The 25,660-nt window shown below is 41.4% G+C and overlaps 1 protein-coding gene and 1 non-coding gene across 3 annotated transcripts in view; one reads left to right on the top strand and one right to left on the bottom strand.

The window, feature by feature from the left end:
* The window catches only part of NINL (ninein like), a 168,895-nt gene that overhangs the window by 142,185 nt on the left and 1,050 nt on the right, over positions 1 to 25,660 (bottom strand). The gene's annotated exons all lie outside the window — the stretch shown is intronic.
* On the top strand, positions 15,673 to 15,733 carry LOC121100377. The gene has a single exon (XR_005832109.1). It is a non-coding gene; the product is annotated as a small nucleolar RNA SNORD104 (small nucleolar RNA).

Here is a 25,660-nt window from a genome sequence, read left to right as displayed (position 1 = left end):
AACAGTATGGTACTGGCACAAAAATAAGACATAGATCAATAGAACAGAATAGAAAACCCAGAAATAAACCCACAATTATATGGTCAATTAATCTTGAAGAAAGTAGGAAGGAATATCCAGTGGGCAAAAGACAGTCTCTTCCACAAATGGCATTGGGAAAACTGGACAGCTACACACAAAAGGATGAAACTGGACCACTTTCTTTCACCATACACAAAATTATACTCAAAATGGATTAAAGACCTAAATGTGAGACCTGAAACCACAAAAATCCTAGAAGAGACCACAAGCAGTAATTTCTCTGACATTAGCTGCAGCCAACATTTTTCTAGATACGTCTCTTGAGGCAAGGGGAAAAATCAAAATAAACTACTGAGACTACATTAAAATAAAAAGCTTCTGCAAAGCAAAGGAAATAATCAACAAAACTAAAAGGCAACCTACTGAATGGGAGAAGATATCCAAAACAGGGTTAGTATCCAAAATACATAAAGAACTTATACGAATCAACACCCCAAAAAACAAATAATCCAATTAAAAATGGGAAGAAGACACGAACAGACATTTCTCCAAAAAATTGTTGAATCACTGTATTGTACACCCAAAAACTATATAACACTGTGTGTTAACTATACTAGAAATAAAATTTTTAAAAACTTAATGAAAAAGTTTCCAGATATGCATTAGATACATTAGAACCACCCCTCACCTTGGGAGGATGAGAATTCAAGAGGCAGTAGCTTGGTTCCTAAACATCCTGTGTTTACTCATTACATAGAGAATTTCTGGCTGCTTGGTGACAATTATAAAATAACCCAGCCTCAAGAAATTTATAGCATCTTTCCCTGTGTAAAGCAGTGATCAGATCACAAGAAAGGATGAAATCGTGGACTCCATGGCATCACTGAACAGACTGCATATATAGTGGGGTTTTTGGGGTTTTTTTTGCCTGATTGCTATTGTTGTTTAATCAATGCCTGCATAATGTACAGTCCAAGAGTTCCTTTTATTATAACCAAGAAACGAGGTTATGAGGGGGACTATCTAACTCTCATGTACTTTTGAATTCCTATGTGGCAGAAAGCCTCTAGCAAAAGGAACCTAAAATTTATAGAGGATCAACTTGTCCTTAGTCAGTAGGCAGCTCATGACCCTGAAAGTCAGGTGGCCTTCATATATCTGTGCCAAAATGGGCACAGGAATTTTTGCTAAGCCAAGGCCTGGGGCCTAGCATCCCTGAGTGTTCCATCAGCTGTTAACCTCTCCGTCTGAAAGCCTGTACTTCCCCGGAATCTTCAACAAACTGTGCTGAAGATCTCTTCTTCTCTAGGAACCTACAGTACCCTGTTCCCTTCATAGTCTTCAGGGATCTCCCTCACGAAGTTTAATGCCCATTAAACCAAGATACTCATTATCTGTTCTCCCTAACAGATGGAGAAGGAGCAGCTATCTGAGGACTATGAATAACAGCAGCAAAATATCTCTCAGATATGAAAGTGAAAGAAACAGATGGTCAGGTAAAGAAAAACTAAGAACCAATAGACCTGTTCTAAAAGAAATGCTAAAGAAAATTCTTCTCGTGGAAGGGAAATAATACAAGGGCAGAAATGGAATTTTAGGAATAAAGGAGGAGCAAAAGAAATGTCAAATAGCTATGTAAGTTTGAGACTTTTTCTTCTCTAGGGTTCTTTAAAACAGGTATGATAGCAGAAAGCAAAACACGTAACACTGAAGCCATTTTCAATGTTAGAAAGATGTAACACATAAGTAAAGGAACCTATGTGATAGTATGGTTTCTATGTTCTACTTGAAGCGGCATCATGTCTTTCCCTTTTTTTAGAGAGAGAGAGAGAGCAGAAGGGGGAGAGGGAGAGAGGCTCCACACTCAGTGCAGACCCTGATTCAGGACTCGATCTCATGACCCTGAGATCATGACCTGAGCCAAAATCAAGAGTTGGACACAACTGAATGAGCCACCCAGGCACCCTGCATCATCTTTCTTTCTTTCTTTTTTTTAAGATGGTATTTATTTATTTTAGAGAGCCCAACTCAGGCTCGATCCCATGACCCCAGATCATGACCTGAGCCAAAACCAAGAGTCGGATGCTCAACTGACTGACCCACCCTGTCGCCCCACATCTTACTTCTAAGTAGACAGAAAAGTTAAACATGAATACTGTAATTCCCTAGAACAACTACTAAAACTACAGAGATACACAGTAAAAAACCTCAATAGATTGATTAAAATGGAACACTAAAAAACATTCAAGATCCAGGAAAGGGAGAAAAATAAAAATATAGGTGTCAGTTATACATCAGTTATACTTCAGTACACACACACACACACAAAGAGGACAGAGAGACTACAAACAATAAAATGATTTAAATAATCCAAACATATTAATAGCTACATTAAATGTAAATAGTCTAAACACACTGATAAAAAAAGAGGGACCTTTGGATTGAAATTTTTTAAAGAAGACCCAAATATGCTTTGTACAAGAAATTCACTTTCAATATAAGTAGAAGGATGCTACTTTTTTTCATGTGGAGTGACTATATCAATCCCAGAAGTAAAGTATATTTTGGAGTAAGGAAAATTACCAGAAATAAAGAGGAACATTCAATGATTTCAAAATGCATTTTTTTTTCATCTGGAGTGACTATATTTATATCACAAGTACACTTTGGAGTAAGGAAAATTACCAGAGATAAAGAAGAATATTAAATAATGATTTCAAAATGTCCATTCACCAAGAAGACATAACAATTTTAATGTAAATACAGTAGTTCTCCCTTATCCACAGTTTCACTTTCCAGGGTTTCATTCAAGGTCTGAAAGCAGGTGATCCTCCTGACCTGTGGTAAGAAGGTCAACAGCAAGCTAACACCACATCAAAATGCCTATTTCAGGGGCTCCTGGGTGGCTCAGTCATTAAGCATCTGCCTTCGGCTCAGGGCGTGATCCTGGCGTTATGGGATCAAGCCCCACATCAGGCTCCTCCGCTATGAGCCTGCTTCTTCCTCTCCCACTCCCCCTGCTTGTGTTCCCTCTCTCGCTGGCTGTCTCTATCTCTGTCAAATAAATAAATAAAATCTTTAAAAAAAAAATCCTGTTTCATTAACTTTACTTTTTGTCATGTAGGCATTTTATCTTCTCACATCACCACAAGAAGGATGAGTACAGTTCAGTAAACCATTTTGAGAAAAAGAGACAACATTCGCATAACTTTGATGACAGTATATTGTTATAATTGCTCTATTTTGTTATTAATGTTGTTAATCTCTTATTGTGCCTAGTTTATAAGTTAAACTTTATCATAAGTATATACGTATGTAAAGGAAAAAACACGGTACATGTAGCGTTCGGTTCAATCCAGTTTCAGACATCCACTGGGGGTCTTGGAACATAGCCTCCGGAGATAAAAAGAGACTACAATATACTTAAAAATAGGCCAATAAAACACGAAGCAAAAACTGACGAAACTAACTTTTTTTTTTTTTAAGAGTTTATTTATTTATGTGACAAAGAGACAGCCAGTGAGAGAGGGAACACAGCAGGGGGAGTGAGAGAGGAAGAAGCAGGCTCATAGCGGAGGAGCCCGATGTGGGACTCGATCTCGGGACGCCGGGATCACGCCCTGAGCCGAAGGCAGACGCTTTAACGACTGCGCCACCCAGGTGCCCCTGACGAAACTAACTTCTTACATCAGTTCAAACATGTAAACAATACCAGTCCACCCCACAAGAAAAAAAAGCTGAAGAAAATGAAAATCAACAGGCTGTTTTGGATCCATCAGAATGAGGTTACAGGGAAAACTGCTACTCTAAAAACTAGAGAGACAGACCCGGGAAATACAGAGAACCACAGCTTTTCTGGAACAGAACTCCCTAGAGCCCTTGACTGGTTGAACATGTGAACTGTAACTGACAACTGCTGGAGGCTGACTGTGGAAAGTGCAGTTTAAAACTCCTGGGCCCAGTCTTGAGGAAAGAGCAGGAACACGCTTTCATGAGTTCTCACTCCAGGAGCCCCACCAGCTTCTTACAGTGTAGACTGGAGGGGAAAAAAAAGAAAATCCCTCATGCTTTGGACAGAGGTGAGATTAAAACTAACCATTATGAAATGAGCCCAGAGAAAAGTTAACCATCTGGAAAACCCACCCATACCAAAGGCCCTCCTGCAAGGAAAAGTAACTTTATCAAAGCTTTATCTCACCTGGGGGAAGACCGACAACTGGGGCCTCTCCTAGCCTTTCTGTCTCACAATAGGGAGGAAAAACAAAAAAAGTAAAGGCAGAGAAAGTCTCCCCAAAGGCACACTCCAGGGCCTCAGTCCCACAAAAAACTGAGACTTGACTCACAGGATTGCAAGAATGCTTTCCAAGCCCAACAGCTCACCACATCAACAGGGCTCCAGCATAACAGCAGCAGATTACAACTGAGAGACGTAAGATGAAGACTCATTTTCAGATGGGATTTCCGGGGAAACCCAAAGATGGTAGACAGACAAAAAAAGGACACTCGAAGAATCTGAAGCCTCTGACATCTACAACTACAGCAAACATCGAATACAACCTAACCCCTACCCAGATAAACAAAACCTCACACTAAAGGTCTCTTTACTTCAGTCATTACCCCATGTGTCAAGTCCCACTTTCAACAAAAAATTACAAGGTGTGGGGCCCCTGGGTGGAGCAGTCAGTTAAGCATCTGACTCTTGGTTTGGGCTCAGGTCTTCATCTCGGGGTCTTGAGATCGAGCCCCATGTCCGGCTCCATGTTTGGCGTGGAATCTGCTGAAGTTTCTCCCTCTCCCTCTGACCCTCCCCTCACTTTCTCTCTCTCAAATAAACAAATTTTTAAAAAAATTACAAGGTGTGCTAATGTCTGAGGAGACAAAGCAAACATAAATTCAACTCAGATATGGAAAAGATTTCACAATGATCAGATCAGGGGTTTAAAATAACTATGATTAATATGCTAGGAGCTCTAACAGACAAGAGTGGACAACCTACAAAAACAAAGGTAATATAAGCAGAGAGATGAAAACTCAAAGAATCAAAAGGAGATGCCAAAAATCAAAATACTATAGAAGAAATGAAGAATGCCTTTGATGCACTCACCAGCACACTGAAACATATGCATAATTGGAATATGAGGAGAAGAAACACAGAAAGGAGAAGGAACATCTGAAGTATTTTAATGGCTGAGAATTTTCCAAATTTCATGGCAGATCCCAAACCACATATCCAGGAGGCTCAGAAAACACCAACCAGGATAATACCCCCCAAAACCTACACCTACACATACCGTATTCAAACTACAGGAAACCAAAGAGAAATCATGAAAAAAGCCGGGGGGGGGGGCACGGAATACCTTACCTACTGTTCAAAGAAACCACAAATCCAAAATGGCGGCACTTGGGCCAAGTCACCAAACCAGGTTTTATTACCTAATTTAATTGTACTTTCAACCTGCCCCAGAAGTGCAGTCTTAACTGGCTGGAATCTTCTGATCAGCATCAGCAAGGCAATCAGTCCCATGGGCCCTTGCCACCCCCGCAAAGGAAGATGAGGTAATCCACCTTACCCATGCATTTGCCCTAAGGGAAGGGGACCTTGCCTGAAACAATCCTTTCTTTTCTTTTGCTAATAACTTTCTTGACCCACCCTCCTTCTATAAAGACCTTCTGTTTTGTACAACTCTTCTGAGCTCCCCTCTACTTGCTAGATGGGATGCTACCTCAATTCATGAGCGGCTTAACAGAGCCACTTCTATCTTCCAGTATACTCTACTGGATGTTTGTTCTTCAACCCTACAGAGAAGCAATAACATCCAACTTCTCTGAAACCAAGCCAGCAAGTATAAATGAAGGTAAATAAAAGCTTTGTTCTTATTCCTAACTAATTTAACTGTTCCAACTCAAAAGAGCAACAACGGCGTGGGTGATTACAGCTTATGGATAAGTGAAACAAATGCCAGCAATGGTATAAGGAATGGGAGGGAGAATTGGGACTGTTCTGTTCTGACGTACCTTTACCACCGGTGAAGTGGTACAGTGTTATCTGAAAGTAGACACAGATTACAACTGAACCTTGGACAACATGCATTTGAACTGCATGAGCCCACTTATATGCAGATTTTTTCTGATAAATACAGTACTGTAAATGTGTATTCTCTTCCTTATGATTTTCTTAATAACATTTTCTTTCCTCTAGCTTATTTTATTGTAGGAATATAGTATATAACATGCAAAACATGTTTTAGTCAACTGTTTGTTATAGGTAAGGTGTCCAATCAATAGCAGACTATTAGCTAAGTTTTTGGGAAGTCCAAAGTTACATACAGTTTCAACTGCTGTGGCGCAGGCCCCTAACCCCGAGCACTGTTCAGGGGCCAACTGTAGTTGTAATTGTGTATTACAAACTCTAGAGCAGCCGTTCAATTTTTTTTCAAAAGACTTGATAATGCTAAGAGAGAAAACAGAGTCACATAAAATGCTTGATTAAAACCAGAGAAGGCAGAAAAAAAGGCAGAAAAAAATTTTTTTAAAAAGGAGACAAAGAAGGGGTGCCTGACTGGTTCAGTTGGTAAGACCATGTGACTCTTGATCTCGGGGTTGTAAGTTTGAGTCCCACACTGGGCGTAGAGATTAGTTAAAAATAAAATCTTTATTAAAAAAAAAAAAAGAGGGGCGTCTGGGTGGCTTAGTCGGTTGAGCGCCTGACTCTTGATTTTGGCTCAGGTCATGATCTCAGGGTCTTGGGATCCAGCCCCACATCGGACTCTGAGCTCAGCATGAAGTCCACTTGCCCTTCTCCCTCTGCTCCTCCCTCTGCTCCTCTCTCTGCGCTCTCTCTTCCTCTCCCCCTCTCAAATAAATAAAATCCTTAAAAAATAAAAAAGAAAACAAAGAATAAATGGATTGAGCAGTTATAAATATGGTAGTTATTGATCCAACTATATCAATACCACTTTCAATGTGAATGGTCTAAATACACTAATCAAAAGAAATAAACAGTCTCTACTGTCAGTGTGGATAGGAAAATAAGACCCAACTTAAGTATGCTCCACACCCAATGCAGGGCTTGAACTCATGAACCTGAGATCAAGAGCTGCCAACTCTACCGACTGAGCCAGCCAGGTGCCCCAAGACCCAACTATATTTTGTCTACAAGAAACCCACTTTAAATATAAAGGCACACATAGATTAAAAGAGAGAAAGAAAGCTATCCCCATGCTAATGCTAATCAAAAGAAAGCTACGGAGATTGGGAAACCCTCTTACACTTGCTGGGAATGCAAACTGGTGCAGCCACTCTGGAAAACAGTATGGAAGTTCTTCAAAAAGTTAAAAATAGAGCTATCCTACAACCCAGCAATTGCACTACTAGATATTTATCCAAAGGACACAAACATAATGATTTGAAGGGGCCTGCACCCCAGTGTTTATAGCAGCAATGTCCACACTAGCCAAACTATGGAAAGAGCCCAGATGTCCATCAACAGATGAATGGATAAAGAAGATGCAGTATCTATATAAAATAGAATACTACTCAGCCATCCAAAAATGAAATACTGCCATTTGCAATGATGTGTATGGAACTGGAGAGTATTATGCTAAGCAAAATAAGTCAGTGAGAAAAAACAAATACCAGATGATTTCACTCATATGTGGAATTTAAAAAACAGATGAACATAGAGGAAGGGAAAGAAAAATAAAATAAGATAAAATCAGAGAGGGAGGCAAACCATAAGAGATTCTTAACTACAGAAAATAAACTGAGGGTTGCTGGAAGGGAGGTGATGGGAGTAACTGGGTGATGGGCATTAAAGAAAGGGGGGTAATCAAAAGGGGGAATGAAGCATGAGAGACTATGGACTCTGGGAAACAAACTGAGGGCCTCAGAGGGGAGGGGGTGGGGGAATGGGATAGGCTGGTGATGGGTAGTAAGGAGGGCACGTATTGCATGGTGCACTGGGTGTTATACGCAACTAATGAATCATCGAGCCTTACATCAGAAACCAGGGATGTACTGTATGGTGACTAACATAATATAATAAAAAAACATTCAAAAAAATAAAGAAAGAAAGAAGGCATGTGATATAATGAGCACTGGGTGTTACATGCAAGTGATGAATCACTAAATTTTACCCCCGAAACTAATAATACAGCATATGTTAACTAAATTGAATTTAAATAAAAAATTTAAAAAAAAAGAAAGCTGGAGTAGCTATATTGATTTTAGAACAAGGAAAATTATCAGGGACAGAGGGACATGATGCCACGATAAAGGGGACAATTCTCCAAGATAATATAACAATCCTTGACTGTATGAACCTAACCACGGAGTTATCAAAACACAAGAGGCAATATCTGATAGAAAGGCACAGAGAAGCACACACATCCACTATTACAGGGGGACACTTCAACACCCTTCTATCAGTAACTGAAACATCCAGCAGGCAGAAAATCATTATGGATGTAGTGGAACTGAACAGCACCCTGACAGAACACCATCACAGAAGACAGCAGCACAACACACCTTCTTCTAAGCTAGAAATCAGGAACAGAAAGATAAGAGGAAAATCTCTAAACACTTGGAAATCAAACAGCACACCTCTTAATAATCCACTGGTCAAAAAGAAGACATCTCATGGGAAGTTTTTAAATATACTAAACTGAATGGGAACGGAAGAACCGCATATAAAAACCTGTGGGATGCAGCTAAAATAGCTCTGAGGAAAACCTGTAACACTAAATACTTGTATTAGAAAAGAAGGGTCTCAAATCACTAATCTCAGCTTCCACTTCCAAAAACAGCGGGAAAAAAGAGCAAAATGAACTTAAGCAGAAGAATGAAAATAAATTAAGAGAAGAAATCAATTAAATTGAGGCACAAAACAGAGAAAAATCAGTGAAACTCGAAGCTGATACTTGCTAGAGCTGTGATGAACCTCCAGCAAGACTAACAGAGGAAACAAAAGAAAGAAGACACAGACTGTCATTAGGAACAAAAGAGAGTATCTTTACTGGTTCTGCAGATATTAAAAAAGACAATAAAGCAAGACTATGAACAACTCTACCCAAATAAATTCAGCAACTTCGATGAAATGAGCCAATTCCTTAAAAATCACAAAGTATAAAACATTCTCCAATATCAAACTGATAATGTAAATGAGAACCCTGTCACTATTAAATGTGTAGTCTAAACACTTCCAAAAGTATATGACGGTGATCTGGCTGCAGCGTCCGTCATCCCATTGATCGCCAGGGTGGGGCTGGCTGATCTGGCTGGCTGGGTAGCTGTTCCCTTCCTCCCTCACCACTCCATGTGTGTCCCTTCCCAAGCTGGTCAAAGAGGACCGCCTCCCCCAGTAGAGGAGGACCATTCTTCAGTCAAGGGTATAAAAGTGGCTGTACCCCCCTCCAAACAAGCTCTCAGAGTCCATTTGGAGGAGAATGTAGAGCAGTCAAGCTTCCAAGACTCCAGACACACCCAAATGAGGTGCTGCATGTGGCAGTCTGCCTTTCTTAAAAATAATAAATACTTCCAAAAAACACAAATCAGCAGACGCAGCTGGCTTTACTAGCAAATTCTATCAAATATTTAAGTTATAAATAACACCAATTCTATATGATATCATCTAGAAAATAAAAGGAGATAACTCATTCTATGAGGCCAGCATTACCCTGATAACAAAACCACACAATCACAATACAAAAGGAAAGCACGAAGATCGATATCCCTCATGAATATAAACGTAAAATTCCTCGACAAAATATTAGCAAATCAAATACAGGAATATAAGAAGAATAATACACTATGAGGTAGGTTACACCAGAAATGCAAGACTGATTTGATATTCAAGTATCAGTGACTGATCATCATAACAACAGACTAAAGAAGAAAAACTACAAGACCACATCAATGGATGCAGAAAAAGCATTTCAAAAATTCAACATCCCAGGGAGGTGGGTGGGGGCATGCGTGAAATAGGGAAGGGGATTAATAATACACTTATCACGATGGGCACTGAGTAACATACAGAATTGCTGAATCATTATATTATACACCTGAAACTAATATAACACTATATATTAACACTGTTAATGACACTGGAATAAAATTTAAAAAAAAACCAAAAAAACAAAAAACAAAACCCAAAGAGTACACTTACTTTCGTGAGCACTGAGAAATGTATAGAATTGTTGAATTATATTGTACACCTGAAACTATATTAATTATACTTGAATAAAGAAAGTTCACACCAGAAATTTAAAAAAAAAAAATTCAACATCCATTCATGATAAAAACTCTCAGCAAACTATGAACCGAAGGGAACTTCCTTAAGCTGGTAAAGAGCATCTACACAAAGCCCACAGCCAACATCATACTTAATAGTGAAACACTGAGGGGCGCCTGGGTAGCGCAGACGTTAAAGCGTCTGCCTTCGGCTCAGGGAGTGATCCTGGCGTTTCAGGATCGAGTCCCACATCAGGCTCCTCTGCTGGGAGCCTGCTTCTTCCTCTCCCACTCCCCCCGCTGTGTTCCCTCTCTCGCTGGCTGTCTCTCTGTCACATAAATAAATAAAATCTTAAAAAAAAAATAGTGAAACACTGAATGTTACCTCTGCAAGACTAGGAACAAGGCAAGGATATCCACTCCCACCCCATCTGTTCAGCATCATACTGGAAATCCTAATCCTAGTCAGTGTGGTAAAGGAGGAGGAGATAAAAGAGTTACAGACAGGAAAGGAAGAAATAAAACCTCCGTATGCAGATGACATTAGGTCTATGTAAAAAAAAATCCCAAGAAATTACCCAAAAAATCTCCTCAAACTGTTAAGTGAGTTTAGCAAAATCATAGAATACAAGGTCAGCATACAAAAATCAATCATATTTCTGTGGACTTGAAACTGAAATTCATAAAACACTATTATTTACAACATTTTTGCAAAAAAAGAGTATACTTAAATATAATTCTAACAAAATGTGCAGATTTGTATGCTGAAACCACAAAACACTAATGAAAGAAATCAAAGAAAATCTAAATAAACGGAGAGATGTACTATTTTTCATGAATTGGAAGATGCAATATAGTTTTCAATTCTCCTCCTCAAACTGAGCTATAGATTTAACCTAATTCCAGCAGAAATCCCAGAAGAATTGATAGAGACAAGCAGGTTTTAAAATGCACGTGGATGGGGCGCCTGGGTGGCACAGCAGTTAAGCGTCTGCCTTTGGCTCAGGGCATGATCCAGCGTTATGGGATCGAGCCCCACATCAGGCTGCTCCGCTATGAGCCTGCTTCTTCCTCTCCCACTCCCCCTGCTTGTGTTCCCTCTCTCGCTGGCTGTCTCTATCCTGTCAAATAAATAAATAAAATCTTTAAAAATAAAATAAAATAAAATAAAATAAAATAAAATAAAATAAAATGCACGTGGAAAGGCAAAGGAACTAAAAGAGCCAAAAGTATTTCAACAAAAAAGGAATAAAACTGGAGAATTCATACTACCTATTTTTAAGAGTTACGTTAAGGCTAGTATCCAAGACCCATAAAGAACTTATCAAAGTCAACACCCCAAAAACAAAGAACCCAGTCAAGAACTGGGCAGAGGACATTTCAGACATTTCTCCAAAGAAGACATACAAATGGCCAACAGACACATGAAAAAATGCTCAAATCACTCAGCATTAGGGAAATAAACATCTCAAAACCACAATGAGATACCACCTCACACCTGTGAGAATGGCTAAAATTAACAACTCAGGACACAACAGATGTTGGCAAAGATGAGGAGAAAGGGGCACCCTCTTACACTGTTGGTGGGAATGCGAACTAGTACAGTCACTCTGGAAAGCAGTATGGGGCTTCCTCAAGATGTTAAAAATAGATCTACCCTATGACCTAGCAATTGCACTACTAGGTGTTTACCCCAAAGATACAAATGTAGTGATTCAAAGGGGCACCTGCACCCCAATGTTTATGGCAGCAATGTCCACGCTAGCCAAACTGTGGAAAGAGGCTGGGTGTCCATCGACAGAGGAATGGATAAAGAAGATGTGGTGTACATATACAACGGAATATTACTCAGCCATCAAAAAGGATGAAATCTTAACCATTTACATCGACATGGATGGAACTAGAGGGTACTACACAAAGTGAAATAAGGCAGTCAGAAAAAGACAATTATCATATGGTTTCACTCATATATGGAATATAAGAAACAGGGCAGAGGACTGTAGGGGAAGGGATGGAAAACGGAAAGGGAAGAAATCCCAGAGGGAAACAAACCATGAGACTCTAACTAAAGGAAACAAATTGAGGGTTGCTGGAGGAGAGTTGGTTGGGGGGATGGGGGAATCAGGTGATGGGCATTAAAGAGGGCATGTGATATGATGGGCACTAGGTGCTATAGGCAACTGATGAATAAATAACTCTACAGTTGAAACTAATAATGATATATTGGCTAAATGAATTTAAGTAAAAAAAAAAAGTTACTTTAAAGCTCTATTATCAAGACAGTGTGGTACTGGTGAAGGGATAAACATATACACACATACGTCAATGAAACAGATTCCAGAGAATTCACTAACGGACTCACAAATACGGCCATCTGATCTTTGACAAAACTGCAAAAGAATTCGACAGAGTAAGAATAGTCTTTTCAATAAATGGTGTTGGAACAATCCGTATGCAAAGGAAAAAAAAATAAAACCCTTCAATGTAAACCTCATACTTAGTACAAAACTTAACTCAAAAAATTTTTAAAAAGATTTATTTATTTGACAGCGAGAAAAAGAGAGTAAGAGCGTGTACACGAGCACAAGTGGGGGGGAGGGGCAGAGGGAGAGGGAGAAGCAGACTCCCTGCTGAGCAGGAAGCCAGATGGGGCTCTATCCCAGGACTCCGAGATCATGACCTGAGCTGAAGGCAGATGCTTAATCGACTGAGCCACTCAAAATTTATCATCGCTCTAAACATAAAATGTAAAAGTACAGCACTTTTAGAAGAAAACATAGGTGGAAATCTTTAAGGCCTGGACTTGTTAAAATAAGACACAAAAAGTAAAATCTATACAAGGCACATCGATAAATTGGATTTCAGCAAAATTATAACTTTTTGCTTTATGAAAGGCGCTGCTCAGAGAATAAAAAGATAAGCCACAAACTGTGAAGAAATCTTTGCAAACCACGTATCCCACAAAGGGTTTGCATAGAGAATATACAAAGAATTATTAAAACTGAACATTTAGAGAAAAAAAACTGAACAGTTAGAAAACAACCCAATTAAAAAAAAAACTTGCAAAACACTAGAACTGACACACTTCCAAAGAAAATATACAGATGGAAATAAGCGTACGAAAAGATGTTCAACATCATTCACCGCTAGGGAAATGCAAATTAAAACTGTAACGAGATATCACTACAGGTCTATTAGAATAGCTAATATTAAAATTTTTAAGAAATTCCAATACCAGGAACTGGCAAGGAGAACAAATTAAACTCTCATACATTGCTGCTGGAAATGCACAACGGTAAAGCCACTCTGGAAAGAAAGCAGTTCCAAATTAAACAGAGACTTACTGGGTGACTCAGCAACCCCATACATTGGTATTTACCCTAGAAAAAACAAAACCATGCTCACACAAAACCTTTATGACAAATGTTTGTAACAGCTGTATTCACAACCGTCAAAAACTGGAAAACAGCCTAACATCCTCCAACTGGTGAATGGATTGACATCCATCCTCACCTTGAATGCTACTCACCAATAAAAGGAACAAATTGTTAATACAATCAACAGCACAAATACTGAGAGAAAGAAGCCGGTTTGGAAAGGTTACGTGCTCTAAGATTCTGCTGATACGACATTCTGGAAAAGGCAGAACTACAGGGTGAGCAGACAGGTGGGCAGGATTTAAGACTACAAAGGGGTAGTAGGAGTGTTTTTTGGGTGATGGAACTGTTTTGTATTCTCATTGTTGTGGCAGTTACAAATCTGTAAGTGTGTTTCAACTCTCAGAACCATACATAGACATACACACACACGTGTCAATTTTAGCATGTGCAATTTTTTTAAGGGGAGGGAGATTATTTTCTAGATACTTCTGCCTTCAGCCCTATAACATAAAGCCCCCTGAAGGCAAGGGAACACCGAAGTCTAGCTGCTGTCTGGAATGGAAAAAACAGAATAAAACATGTACTGAATTTCAGTTAATTATCCTGCTGTAGGTTTATAAATACTAAGGCATTTACACCTAGTTTTAAATGTTTTTTTTTTTAAAGATTTTATTTATTTATGTGACAGAGAGACAGCCAGCGAGAGAGGGAACACAAGCAGGGCGAGTGGGAGAGGAAGAAGCAGGCTCCCAGCAGAGGAGCCCGATGTGGGGCTCCATCCCAGAACGCCGGGATCACGCCCTGAGCCGAAAGCAGACGCTTAAGGACTGCGCTACCCAGGCGCCCCTACACCTAGTTTTATTGAACAAAATAATTTCAGTTTATCTCTGAGGGCTTGTGATCACTAACTTCCCAAAGGGTCTCAACCTCACTCCCATCTGAGCAGCACCGGTACCGAACGCTGATCTGCGAGGCTGCAGTCTCCCTCCCATCCCACAGCAGCAGCCCACGCCTCCGTCAGATGCAGGTAGGTGGGTCACCTGCTCCACCGCCTCCACCGCCTCCACCGCCTCCACCGCCTCCGGGAGGCCACTGTGAAGGAGAGGGGAGATGTGGGTGCAGACAGATCTCGAGAGAGACAAACAGGCACTGAGCACTAGCAACCTCGATTTCTCTTTGAAGAAAAAGGAGAGCACTGGCGCTGGCGCAAGCAGGGAGGCCAGCAGAGCGGGCTCTTTCCTGAAGGCTGTTGCACAACTCACATCGGGGAATGTGAGCTCCCACAACCCTTACCGTGTGAGAAATATTACTACTGGTCACAGAACCACCCAGAGCTTTATCAGTTCACCAGGTGGAGCATTTGATTCTCCAGCAAATGCTAGAAATTCCAGAAGAGAATTCGTATGAATGCTAATTTTTTTTTTCTTTTCTAAAATGTTTGAGAAGCTGAGCCAGTGGCTGTTCCTTGCGTGTTACCATGAAACCTCCTTGTTCACACGTTATCAGCAACTACAGAGCGGGAGGCGAGCAGGAGGAGCGTGCAACTGCTTGCTTCAGCGTTCTCACTCTGGGAAGCACAATGTCGTCCAGAGAGCCAGGAAAAGAGGCGGATCACCTAAGGGCACAATCTTGCTTTTCATTATAAAAAAAATAACCAAACATTGAATAGGCACAGTCTTGCTTGTCAGTAAAGAAACCCAAATTAAAACAACTTAAGAGTTTTTCACACCAGGGCACAGGTGACATGACCATCTGTCTGGCACATGCGTGGCTGCAATGTAAACAGCTGGCAGGGCTATCAGAAAGAAGGAAGGTGTATACATTTTATATCCACAGAAAAAAAACAGAAAGACTGCAATTCTTCATAGATTGCTAGCTGAAAGTCTCTAATTGCTCAGAACAAAATAAAAAACCTAAGAAAAGGGAAACACCTCCACGACACCATGGTATAGATCAACAGACAAGCCTGTAAACTCCATTAACACACAAACACTTGTTCATTAAAAAAAAAAAAAAAAAAAACAGAAACAAACCTGAAATTATTGCAGAGCTAACATCCCAATCAAAGCATATGTTAGACTGCTGATCCCAGTGATGTCGGGGGTGGGGAAGGGGAAAAAAAAAAACCTGAAATTAGTAAAACAAAGCAGAAATCTAGCACATGCTCCCATTTCAACTCCACAAAATACACACTGCAGGAAATGAGCACAGGACCTGGAGGGTAATAAGGTCTTGGTTAATACATTCTTTTCCTTTAAGTATCTAATTTATTGTTTTTGAAGTATTTGCATTTTTTTCTTTTTGTGGGACAACTGTTGCTATTTATTTTTATTTCAGTCAAGTGACCTTTAAAGGTTGAGGGAGAAAAATAAAAAGGGCACTAGGAGATTTTCTCAACACTCTACTTCCAGCTGTGTAAGTCCTGCATAGTCAGAGCCACAGGAAACAGGTCTCTACCTCTAACCCCTCAGTAGGTTGCTTGCTTTTGTCAAATAATCTTTTGATAATACAAAACTCATATTTCTTGAGCTCATCATTCAATGGGCACATTCCTAAGCACTTAGGAATTTACTAGCCTTGTGAGGGAGGCACTACTGTTATCCCCATATTAAAGGTGAGGATATTGATGGAACCAGAAAAGACCCCAAATAGCCAGAGGAATGTTGACCAGAAAACCAAAACTTGTGGCATCACAATTCCGGACTTCAAGTTCTACTACAGAGCTGTAATCATCAAGACAGTATGGTTCTGGCACAAAAACAGACACATAGACCAATGGAACAGAATAGAGAACCCAGAAGTGGACCCTCAACTCTATGGTCAACTAATCTTCAACAAAGCAGGAAAAGAACATCCAGTGGAAAAAAGTCTCTTCAATAAATGGTGTTGGGAAAATTGGACAGCTACATGCAGAAGAATGAAACTGGACCGCTTCCTTACACCATACATAAAAATAGACTCAAAATGGATGAAAGACCTAAGTGTGAGACAGGAATCCATCAAAATCCTTGAGGAGAACAGAGGCAGCAACCTCTTTGACCTCAGCCGCAGCAACTTCTTCCTAGACGCGTCTCCAAAGGCAAGGGAAACAAGGGCAAAAATGAACTACTGGAACTTCATCAAGATAAAAAGCTTCTGCACAGCAAAGGAAACTGTCAACAAAACCAAAAGAAAATGGACAGACGGGAGAAGATATCTGCAAATGACATATCAGATAAAGGGCTAGTATCCAAAATCTATAAAGAACTTATCAAACTCAACAGTCAAAGAAAAAATAATCCAGTCAAGAAACGGGCAGAAGACATGAACAGACATTTCTTCAAAGACGACATCCAAATGGCCAACAGACACATGAAAAGGTGCTCCACACCCCTTGGCAATTGCAGTACTGGGTATTTACCCCAAAGATACAAATGTAGTGACCCAAAGGGGCACCTGCACCCCAATGTTTATAGCAGCAATGTCCACCATAGCCAAACTATGGAAAGAGCCCAGATGTCCATCGACAGATGAATGGATAAAGAAGATGTGGTGTGTATATATACATATATATACACACACACAATGGAATATAATGCAGCCATCAAAAAAATGAAATTTTGCCATTTGCAATGACGTGGATGGAACCAGAGGGTATTATGCTAAGCGAAATAAGTCAATCAGAGAAAGACAATTTTCATATGATCTCACTGATATGTGGAATTTGAGAAACAAGGCAGAGGATCATAGGGGAAGAGAGGAAAAAATCAAACAAGACGAAATCAGAGAGGAAGACAAACCATAAGAGACTCTTAATCTCAGGAAACAAACTGAGGGTTGCTGGAGCGGAGAGGGGTGGGAGATGGGGTGGCTGGGTAATGGACACTGGGGAGGGTATGTGTTGTGGTGAGTGCTGTGTATTGTGTAAGACTGATGAATCACAGACCTGTACCCCTGAAACAAATAATACATTATATGTTAATAATAAAAATAAATTAAAATAAAAAGGTGAGGATATTGAAGCACAGAGAGGTTAAGTATTTGCCCAAAGTCACAGAGCTAGTAAATGAACACACATTGAGGTCTAACTCCACAGTCAGAACTACCAACCTTTACACCCGGCCTCATGCCTACTAATACTATCCAAACATACAAAGTAGTTTTGAATATTAAAAAAAAAAAAAGTTTTTCCATGTACAAGTCAGGACTCTGAAATCCAGAATATATGGGGCAATGTTTCTTCCAGCTCTAAACCAAACCAGAAGGTCCTAATGTTCTACAAGAATTTTATATTAGTAAACCTAACTATAAGGAAAGAACACTAACTTGAATAGTCCCCAAAATTACAAAGCAATACTTCAACCAAACAATCCATGTCCCAATCATTTCTGTTCATCTGCTATAAAACAGTGAGATACCTTCTCTTCACCAGAACCAGGGTATAACCTTTGTTTCATGTTGGCTATAAAGAAAATAAGAGAATAAAATAACACAACTGATAAGATTTATTTCAAAAACCATGACAATCCCCCCTTATTATTGTCCCAACTTTCACATCTGAAATTCCAGATGTGCAATTAAGATCGAAAGGTAAATGTTAATCTTCTCTGTTCTCTACATGTATTTATAAGTCCACAGAATCTGATAGTGGGTGAAGATTTTGGGTTTCTACTTCTAAAGAATGAGCCTGCTGTGAAGGTCAGCGTCAACAGCAACAACTCAATGACCATAAAGCAGATTCAGAATTGCCAAGAACTAATCATCTTCGGTGTAGATGAAACACGGCAGTCCAAGAAACCAGGCCCTGAGGAAATCACTGTATTTTGCTATTGAAGTTGCTTGAAGTCCATGCCAAACAAAATAAACTATTTTAAAATAAAACGTTGTAATCCTGGGCTGATGCAAAATAACACTTGGGATGGAACCCTTTCCAAGTCTGACACACAGGGGGCTCAAGAGCTAATGAGACTTGACGCACTGCCACAGAAGTTTCCACCACTGCAGGGACTGGTGGCTCCGGAGTAGAGAGGAGCTCAGGAGCACCAGGCTACCGCAAGTTCTATGAATGCACCTGGGCCTGGCAGTTGCTGTTGAGCATCCAGCGTACAAATCAACCCCACCCTGACTCACCCCAGAAATCTGGGAGCGAAGAAGCAGGAGCCTGGCCACACACCTGTCCTCCACTGACCTGTGAGCTCAGGTTCACCTGCTTAACAGCAATCAGCTCTTTGAATGATTATAGTATAACAGTCTTTTTAAAAAGCTCTCCCATTTTAAGCCACAGAATTTCAGAGTTTTACTGTACCTTAAGTTGCCTGGTCCATTATCTTAACAGACTTGGGAAGCCATTCTCACTTAACAAATGGGGAAAACGAGGACAGACATTTGGAGCCCAAAGACAGTTCAAGAAATGGGCAGCACTAGGGGCGCCTGGGTGGCTCAGTCGTTAAGCGTCTGCCTTTGCCTCAGGACGTGATCCCAGATCCCTGGGATCGAGCCCCACATCAGACTCCTCCGCTGGGAGCCTGCTTCTTCCTCTCCCACTCCCCCTGCTTGTGTTCCCTCTCTCGCTGGCTGTCTTTCTCTCTGTCAAATAAATAAAATCTTAAAAAAAAAAAAAAAAACTAAGAAAGAAAGAAAGAGGTGAGACTGGGCAAGGGCCTCACACCAACCCATCTCCCTCAAGCAAAGGGGACAGTTCCCTACGCTCTTCCCAGAGGGTCATTCCCAGGCCATCACTGATTAAAAATCAGGTTTCTGCTCCCTGAGACAGGAAACACAAACGAAGAGCAGTTTGGAGTGCTGGAGGTGAAGACAGAAATCCAGCTGGAATGTGCTGAGTTTGAAATATCTAAGAGGCACGGAGGGAGAATGAGCAAAGGCAGCTGGATGTCTGGCTACTATGAAGCATTAGAGAATGAAAACGCTATACACAGGGAACTACTGGAAGGACTGCCTTCTTTTTTCCCACCTCTTCAGACAACAAGGCCAGAGAAAATGCCACAGTTCATCGAATCCAAGATGCCACGGATTCTAAAACCAATGACTAAAAAAAAGAACTATCAAAATCTGACACAATACTAAAACAGCATGGACTGCAAGATGCATCCCAAATTCAGAGACATTGTAACATGAAAAAAAAAAAGGTAAGGTATTTAGATTGCAGTGAATACAGAGTAGACATCTGTTTTTGTAACTTTTTGTTCTGATATAATTTCAAGTTTATAGAAAAGTTGCAAAAACAGTACAAAGAATTCCCAAATACCCTTTACCCAGGGAGAGTCACCAATTGTTTTCACTTTGCCCCATTTATCATGCCCATTGTATCACTTTCTGTCCCCACACTTCTCCTTTATTCTCTCAGATTGTTTCATACTTTGTGCCCTCCTATCTCTAAATATCTCAGTATGCACTTACCAAACTCAAGGACACAGTGACAACGGAATGATCAAACTCGGGAAATGTGACACTGATATCATACTATTGTCTATTCCATCGTTCACATTCAAATTTTGTCCATTGTCCCAATAACATCCTTTATAACTCTTCTGCCCCCTTCCTGGCTCCATTCCAGGGTCAAGTAATGTACACAGGTGTCAGGTCCCTTTAGTCTTCTTTCAACCAGAATAGTTCCTCGGTCTTTGTTTCTTGACCTTGAAATGTTTGAAGAGTACAGAGGCCAGTTGTAGAGCACTCTGTAGGACATCACACAAATGGGCGTTGGATGTCTTCACGGAGTCAGGTTATGGCGGGAATACGCTCAGGGTGAGGTGGGTGAGGTAGCACCCTTCTGAGTCCCTCTCGTCAAGGAGGCACAATGATGTCTCCTTACAGGTGACCTTAACTTTGATCACTTAGGAATGGCAGCCACAGCAGGGCAATTACCTTTCATAAGAATGTGAATTATGAGAATTTTTTTTTAAAGATTTTATTTACGTAGGGGCACCTGGGTGGCTCAGTCAGTTAAGCATCTGCCGTAGGCTCAGGTCATGATCTCAGGGTCCTGGGATGGAGCCCCGCATCAGGCTTCCTGCTCAGTGGGGAGTCTGCTTCTCCCTCTCCCTCTGCCCCTCCCCACTGCTCATTCTCTCTCTCTCAAATGAATAAATAAAACCTTTTTTTAAAAATATTTTATTTGTTTACTTGTTTATTTAAAGAGAGCATGCACGTGAGGGGGGGTGTCAGAGGGAGAGAGAATTTCAAGCAAACTCTCTGCTGAGCATGGATCCTGACTCAGTGTTTGATCCCAGGACCCTGAGATCATGAACTGAGCCAAAATCAGGAATCAGATGTTCTGGGGCACCTGGGTAGCTCAGTCAGTAAGCGTCTGCCTTCAGCTCAGGTCATGATCCCAGGGTCCTGGGATCGAGTCCTGCATCGGGCTCCCTGCTCAGTGGGAGCCTGCTTCTCCCTCTCCCACTCTCCCGCCTGTGTTCCCTCTCTCACTGTGCCTCTCTGTCAAACAGATAAAATCTTAAAGAAAAAAAAAAAAGAATCAGATGTTCAGCTGACTATACCACCCAGGAGCCCCAAATTACAAGAATTTTCAGTAGTACAATCTACAAACAACAAAGTCTTACTTTACGTGTACAGTGTGAAATAATCAAAAAGAATTTAAAATGTGTCAGGAATTGCTTAATTTTAAGCACTTTTGCCACAGAGCAGGCCTGGCTAAGTTTGAATTAGGCAGGACCCCTGCAAACATCCTACTTGAAGCAGTATTCTGATGAGTGCTACCGGCAGTGACAATAGGCCACTAATGTAGATTGTGGGGTTTAGAAATCGGGCATCTATGTTTCTGGCCAAGTCAGGAAGCAAACTCGCTCTTCATTTAGGTCCTTGGGGATTGGTGACCTCACTGAAGTCAGACCACAAAATCAGTCACCTGAACCCAGGGAGCTAACTGGCTGGGCTACAGTTAGCTCTTAAGAATTGGCTTCCTTGGGGCGCCTGGGTGGCGCAGTCGTTAAGCGTCTGCCTTCGGCTCAGGGCGTGATCCCGGCGTTCTGGGATCGAGCCCCACATCAGGCTCCTCTGCTATGAGCCTGCTTCTTCCTCTCCCACTCCCCCTGCTTGTGTTCCTCTCTCGCTGGCTGTCTCTATCTCTGTCAAATAAATAAATAAATAAATCTTAAAAAAAAAAAAAAAAAAAGAATTGGCTTCCTTGGGGCAGAAGGCACTACCCTCCCTATTATCCAAGGGACAGTAAACTCTCGGTTTTTTTCCCTCATCCACAGGGGGACACACAGCCCTTGAGTATGCAGGGAGGAGCCCCATCTGTTCTGTAGTCTCTCCCCAGCTGGGGACTGGGTGGTACTGCCCACTCTTGCCCAGTTTTGTCCATATTCATGAGCATAGCCAAAAGCCTGGTGGCCACATGGACTGGCAGTCCTAGCCCCTCCCGCCTCAGGCCACCTGAGTACATCCAGGGAGGTAAAGACGTTCTGGATACCTTGAGCTCGCCCTGGGGTATGGCAATCTGCTGTCAAAGTCTGACTGAGCAGACCACTCTATTGATTTTTAAATAATGTATAACTGTTTATGAAATTCCTGTGCCCTTAAACTAAGCAAAAATGCTATACACAGGAAACAGCGTTTAATTACCAAATCAGTGACTGTTTAATTACCTTAGTTGATGTTAGTTCTTATGTTTATGGTCTGATGCCATCTGTGACCCTGAGGGAGACCCCACAAGCCCCCAGTGTGAATGGCACTCCTAGGAGGTTGCCCTGACCACAGGGTGTCTGGAGGAGGCTACAGTCCCAATCCCAACATCAGACTCATCTTTTTAATGTTATTTCCTTGGGCACGCACACACAGGATATGTACCAATGCAAAGCACAACTACTGCTTACACGTGGAAGTTGAGTTGCCGGTTCCCTTACCTCTCACTCACTTCACACATCTAGACAGATTGTGTAAGTCACAGCTTTTTATCAGCACTGAAAACTCCTTTCTTTTTAATGTACAGAAATGATCTAGTCACTGAGGCAGTGACAGATAGTGGAAATCCCACGTGCTAGGAAGCATAGACTCTGCAGACAGCCTATCCAGATCCTGGTGCCACGGGATTCTGAGCATAACCCCGTCTTCAGGTTGGGGACAAGAGCATGCCCGGGCTCAGCAGACTCCTATGAGCACTACACGGAAGAATTTACCAAAAGCAGAGAACAAAACCTGGTACACAGTGAGTGCACAATTTAAAAACAAATCACAACAAAAATTTTTAAAGTTTAAAAAAATTAAAAAAATAAATAAAAACAAATCACCAAGAGACCAGGGCTCCACTTCTGACAACCAGCACAGCCAGCACACGAACCATGCAGAGGGGCCCAGGGGATGCACGCCACCTGTGTGGTGAGCCACACAAGCCCTCCAGTGCCCAGGTACCCAAAGCCTGCCCTCCCACAGCCCCCATGCACCCTGCCTCCATGCAGCAGCAGCAGGGAAGTGTGGAGCCTATCACAGACCAAGGTGGGGTAGGCCCCCTTCCAGCTGGTGACTGCTTCAATGGCCCAGAAGCCAATGATGCAGAGGCCACTGGGTATGTTACTCCTCGTTCTTGGAGAGTCACAGAAGCCACCCTCCCTCTTCCTCCAGATGTGAGACAGCTACCACCAACATGACAATGTGCTAAAAAGGGGCAGCCTGGGCCCCCAAATACTGGTTCAGCCACTGCAACAACCCATCCTGAAGTCCTGTACTTTCCTTCTGGACTTCCCTATCTGTTTAAGCCAAGACTGAGTTGGGTTTTCCATCATTGGTGGCTAAAAATATCCCAACTAATGGACATCCACAAATGTAAAATTCTTAACTGAAAACAAAAAAACTAGACATTGTGAAGAATGATTTCCCTTCAGATCTTTAACAACAATAAATGATGTCCACTTTGACAAACTCCAACACACCAAAATTTTAACTTATTAAACAAAGCAGATCCCAAAATAAAATAAATGGGTTATAAGAGCCTGTGTCACATCATGAAGGGATCTGCCGAAAGGTTTCCTCTAATGAAATACAAAACGAGTTGGGGCACCTGGGTGGCTCAGTTAAGCATCTGCCTTCGGTTCAGGTCATGATCACAGGGTTCTGCTTGGCAGGGAGCCTGCTTCTCCCCCTCCTCTCCGCTTGTACTCTCTCTCACAATCTCTGTCTCTCTGTCAAATAAATAAATAAAATCTTTGGGAAAAAAAAAAAACAAAATAAGTCAACGCACAAAAGTTGGCATATGCAGTGCTTCTCAAACTTGAGTGCATTAGAATTACCTAGAAGGTGTTGGTTTATTTGAGAAACTCAAGGGATTTCAACTCAAGGGAGACTATGTAACCGGTCTTTGAGAAACAAGAAGCCATTATGTCTTAAAGTTTAAGGAAGGACAATCTGGGCTTGAGAGAGACAGAGGAGTACAACCAGGCAGCACTAGCTGCATGCTCTAACTTTCATCAAGATTTTAAAAACAAAGAACACCGTCCAAAAGACTCCTCCATTCCTGGGTTCACAGAAAGCAACATTCAAAATCCTTTGGTGGAAAAGTCTCACCAGGAGGCTCAAGGTTACCCTAAGGATGGGGGGAGGAAAGCCTTCTGCTACAGCAGCCCTCCAAATAGCTCCAGGTAGCATCTGACCCAAAGTTTTGGCCTCCTGCTTGTGATTAACCAAATCTCTGGCCTTGAGCCTGAATTCTTAATTTGTACTTGAAGCCAAGGACTCTGCTAAGCCCAAATCTTAAGTCTAGTTACAGCCACTACCATTCAACCTTCTACAGAACGATCATGGAATCGACAGCAAAGTGGCTGTTGCCCCTCCAGGTCAGAGGGCACTGTTCTCTCCAGTCAGGAGCCACACCATGTCCCTGACTGCCCCTCTGAAACTTCCAGCTCAAGGTGTGAGACCAGGACACTGTGTTCTGCCTTCTTATTCTAGTCCTTTCTTGAGCCAGGCAAGGAGAGAGAGAAATATCAGCCACCTGTTCCTGGTAAAATCCAAAGGTAAGTGTCCAAGATAGAAAGAATATGGTCAGAGGGATCTCTCACATGTCCAAATCTCAAACACTATAGGTGCCATCTTCCCCCAAAAAGGAGCCCCCACCAACCGGCACTTAAAGCCACTCACAGTTAGAACTTTGCAACTCTTCCGTTACTCTATTTTCTACCACCAAATGTTCATAAGGACTAAGGACCAGAACAAAGGACACACTAACACTAAGGGATTTCCAACATGCTGTTAGCAAATGACTCAGTTCACCCATCTCTGAGCAGCCCTGTAAACCACAATATATGGACATAAATGAGAGAAAAAGTTTTCCATAGAAGATTATATAAAGCCCTCAACAGAAAAAATGTTGAAACCCTAACTTTTCCTCTATAAAATGTTTTGTTTCTAATTTGATGGTGTTACATGTTACCTCAAGTTCCGGTTCTTTGGAGAAGGCTTGTTATTTCCTCATTCTGCAAAACTATTTTTTACTGAATCTGGACTATATATAAACACACAAGACCCATTTTTATTTGCCACTATAGACCAGTTCAATCTATAATAGTTTAAGCCACTTACGGATGATGTATAAATCAAACAGAAAACAGACAGCATGGTGATACACTACTTCTCTAACTGCCTTAGCACTTTTAATATACAGAGATACATATAATACACGCTTGCACACAGTTCGTAAAACTGTGAGGCTGCTCAGTGCTCTGTTTGACCAATTTTAACTACCTTTTTTTGTTTTTTCATTTTCTGCTTTGAAATGTATTCTAAGTTCAATGTGGAAAACCTGGAAATACCAGTAAAGGCCTCAAGGTCACCCATAAACCCTCCCTCCTACTGACAGTGCTGGTGGGGAGAACTTAAGCATCATTTGACCTTCTCCAAGCCCTCCAGGTCCACAGTTCTTGCCCTGAACACCCGCCCCCTCCACTATTGGATCGCTTGGCTTACGTCTCCAGGGCACGATTTATGAGCGTGAAACACCGAAAAGAGATTGAACAGACTCCTACGTGGGATTTGTGACTGAGCCCACCCATGGGAGGAAAGGGACGATCCTGCTGAACAAG

This window comes from Ursus maritimus, unplaced genomic scaffold, assembly GCF_017311325.1.
Source record: "Ursus maritimus isolate PB19 unplaced genomic scaffold, ASM1731132v1 scaffold_38, whole genome shotgun sequence".
Taxonomy (NCBI): Eukaryota; Metazoa; Chordata; class Mammalia; order Carnivora; family Ursidae; genus Ursus; species Ursus maritimus.
Note: the sequence above shows the minus strand (reverse complement) of the source record. Positions and strands in the feature narration are given on the sequence as shown.